The sequence below is a fragment of the Octopus bimaculoides genome, chromosome 3 (genome assembly GCF_001194135.2).
Source record: "Octopus bimaculoides isolate UCB-OBI-ISO-001 chromosome 3, ASM119413v2, whole genome shotgun sequence".
NCBI lineage: Eukaryota > Metazoa > Mollusca > Cephalopoda > Octopoda > Octopodidae > Octopus > Octopus bimaculoides.
Window position 1 is genome coordinate 59,109,724 of NC_068983.1, and position 4,368 is coordinate 59,114,091.

A 4,368-nucleotide genomic window follows, 5' to 3' on the forward strand; every position below is an offset into this window, starting at 1 on the left:
CAAGTGTCTTCTACTATAGCCTCAGGCCGACCAAAGCCTTGTGAGTGGATTTGGTAGACAGAAACTGAAAGAAGCCCGTCGTATATATGTATATATATATATATATGTTTGTGTGTCTGTGTTTGTCCCTCTAGCATTGCTTGACAACCGATGGTGGTGTGCTTATGTCCCCTTCACTTAGTGGTTCGGCAAAAGTGACTGATAGAATAAGTACTAGACTTACAAAGAATAAGTCCCAGGGTCGATTTGCTCGACTAAAGGCGGTGCTCCAACATGGTCACAGTCAAATGACTGAAACAAGTAAAAGAGTAAAAGAGTACATGTAAACAGACAGACAGATAGCTAGACCATGTGATTGTTGTAAATGAGCATCACTGCCATATAAGGTGACCTTCATTTTCAAACTTCCATCTAAACATGTCTGATCATGTAGAAATATTAGCTTACTCAGACACTAATGCTTTTTGGTGACAGGAAGGACGTCTGTCTCGACAAATTCCAACCCAAGCAACCAATCATGGGAAAGTGGACATTAAAACAATCAGTGTGTGTGCGTGTTTTGTTTCCTTGATTTAATCTCAAGGAGCAGTTTATAAATGAACGTCACTCTTTAATAGGCAATTTTATATCTAATCCCACATAGTTGATAGCCTTGTACTACTTGTCACAGTCTGATGAAAGATGCAGATTCTGAATCAAGAGAATTTGTTGCAGAAAGACCAGAATAATTCATAATTTATACAAACAGTTGTTGAGCATTTTGATGATAAATATTTCCCTAAGACACATATACTCCATGGAGTATATGTGTGTCTTGTTCCTCATGCCTTCTCTAAAAAGACCATGTTGTCTTTTAATTTTCAGACTAATGCATCTAGAAGAATACCTTATCTAATGTCTGCTTCCAGTGATTGAATTGGCAGCAAATTATTGGTAAATTAGCAGAGTCATTACAGCATTAGGTGAAAATCTTTGATTTTGGTTGTTTTCTTTTTACTTTGTTCATCTCTTTGCATTTTGAGTTCAGATCTACCAAGGTCATCTTTATCTTTTATCATTCCAGGGATCAATAAGTAAAATGACTCAGCAAATCCATTGTCTTAGACCGACAAAGTGCCTGATGGGATGATTTGCAGTATTTGTTCCAGATCTGTGTGCACTGAGTTCAAATTCTGCCCTAGTCTAGCTACTTTGATATTAGTCTTAATCCACTGCTTAGTGCAACATCACTAGTTGGTCTTTTGGTTCCTTTAGTGGACTTCAGTCTGTTGGTAAGATATAAACTTGGTATTCAATTTGAGAAAACCTTCCTCTCTTTGAGGTATAGAAAAGATTTCTGACTAATGACACTAGGTACAGGCTTCACTGTATGGCTGAGGAACTTGCTTCCTAAATACATAATCTGGGGTTCAGTTCCACTGTGTGGCACCTTAGATGTCTGTCTATAGTTTTGAGATGACCAAGGCCTTGTGAGTGGATTTGGTAGATGGAAACCAAAAGAAACCCCTCGTGAGTGTGTATGCGTGTGTCTGTATTTGTCCCCACCACTGCTTGACAGCTATTGGTGGTGTGTTTATGTCCCTGTAACTTAGTGGTTTCTCAAAAGAGACTGACGGAACAAGTACCAGGCTTTAATAAAAAGCAAGTAGTGGGGTTGGTTCATTTGGTTAAAATTCTTCAAGGCAGTGCCCCAGCATGGCCACAGTCTAATGACTGAAACAAGTAAAAGATATTGGAAAGTTTGTTCTTGTTATGTGATGATTGCAAATGAGCCATCATGAAAATTATATCTAGCCATGGGAAAACATTGTGTTGTTTGGAAACAAGTGTTGGAAGCAGGAAGAGCACCCAACCATAAAAAATTTGCCAAACAGATCCTGTTGGACCCATGCAAGCATGGGGAACAGGGTGTTGAACAATAATGATGATACTACTATTTCTAAGTGACTGATTGAAGTAGTTGTATGCTGTCAACTTAATGTGACAGTCCCATGAAGGGAATAATACTACTGTTGTTTAGACCTAGAAAGCTGCACCCCTTCTTGTCGGCCTTGACACATTTCCTGTGTCCTTATGTTTACAAGGGGGAGACAAGCACCTCCACCCAGCCAAGCCTGTATCCAGAGACATATTTCTGAGTCTTTGCTCGTCATCAGTCTGGAGTAGAACTACTGCATAAATCTCTTCTAGAAATATATTATTTCTAATGATAATAATTGGTTAGTATGATTTAAAGAAAATTTAGCTACTATTTCCAGGAGAGCAAGAGACCACAAAGAGGTTCTTTTGTCAGTTCATTAACAGCAAAATAGTTGGAGAGTAGCATCATATTCCAATGAAATGCCTCAAAAAAATTCAGCTTCGTTAATCATGTGCTTTTCAATGTTATAAAACAAACAAGAGAGAAGGCAATAAAACCATCCAGTCCATGACATTTAAACATAAATAACTAACTGTACAGATTCAAATTTGGAAATATATGTTGTCATAATACCTTATATCGATATATCAGGGTTGTATTTGTAGTAAAATATATAGAATATGAATATATTCATAAAATATTTGATTGCTTGCCAAATTTCATGTGAGCACACAAGTAAGAACGTATTGAAGAGTTACAGAGGGGAATGGAGAACGAGAGAGAGAAAGAGGGGTAGGGTTTGTGTGCATGTTTATGTATATATATATATATATATATATAGCTACAAACACACACCTATTTATATGGGCATTTATATGTATGTAATTCTATAAATGTGTGTATATGTATCTATGTACACACATCCATGTATATACATGAATGAGTGGACAAAAAAAAAAGGAAGAGGCACTCCACATGTTTAGTAGAAATATATGGAGGCACATGGCTCAGTGGCTAGAGCATCAAGCTCCTAATCATGAGGTAGTGAGTTTGATTCCCAGACCAGGCTGTTTGTTGTGTTCTTGAGCAAAACACATTTTTTCATGTTGTTCCAGTTCACTCGGCTGTAGAAATGAGTTACGTTATCAGTGGTGCCAAGCTGTATTGGCCTTTGCCTTTCCCTGGGATAACATCGGTGGTGTGGAGAGGGACAGCTGGTATGTATGGGAAACTGTTGGTCTTCCATAAACAACCTTGCCTGGACTTGTGCCTCAAAGGGGAACTTTCTAGGTGCAATCCCATGGTCATTCATGACCAAAGGGGGCCTTTACCCTTTACATATATTATTATTTAAAACAGTTTGATTCAGCCCCATGTGGCTTAAAGTTTCATCGGCTTCTTACAGAAACCTGTCTCATCAGGCTCAGGCAGCTGAATCTATCTACCTATCTATCTATCAATCAATAGAAAGATAGATAAATAGATAGATAGATATGTAGGTAGGTAGGCTGAAAGATTAGTAGGTAGGTAGGTAGATAGATAGATAGAGAGATAGATAGATAGATAAATAGATAGACAGACAGACAGACAGACAGACAGACAGACAGACAGACAGACAGACAGACAGACAGACAGATAGATAGATAGATAGATAGATAGACAGACAGACAGACAAATACAAAAGAATGTTATTAAACACTAATGGAACTAATAAAGACACACAAATATAAAGTTTGGTTGTGTTGATATGAAGCTCTTTATGGCTTCATGTTCCATCTCTCTATATGATTCCTTGGGCAAATGTCTTCTACAACAGACTCAAGCTGACCAGTGCATTGTGAGTAAAACTGGTAAACAACACTTCTTCAGCAAAGCAGTGACGTCATATTTACATTCACTGTAAACAAACTTCCTGCAGCTCTACATTTATGAAGAAATTTTTTTCTTTAAGTCACTGTCTTAAACAACAGGTAAATGTTGGCAACGGGAGAATATCTTGCCTTAGAATACTGTCACAATAAATGTTGATCAGATTAATGCCAACATGGAAGAGCAGGTGTAAAAGTGAATGAATTAATGGCTAACATTGTGAGGCACGTCACCTTGATTTAGTGTTGTCTTTATGATTAGAAATAACTCTATAAATCATGAAATATAAATTAACTACTAAGGTTTTTGAACACACACTCTTTCTCTCTCTCTCTCTCTCTCTGTATACATATATATATATATATCACCATCATCGTTTAACGTCCGCTTTCCATGCTAGCATGGGTTGGACAATTTGACTGAGGACTGGTGAAACCGGATGGCAACACCAGCCTCCAATCTGATTTGGCAGAGTTTCTACAGCTGGATGCCCTTCCTAGCGCCAACCACTCTGAGAGTGTAGTGGGTGCTTTTACGTGTCACTCGCACGAAGGCAAGTCAGGCGGTACTGGCAACAGCCACGCTCAAAATGGCGTATTTTATGTGCGTGTGTGTGTGTGTGTATGTATGTATATATA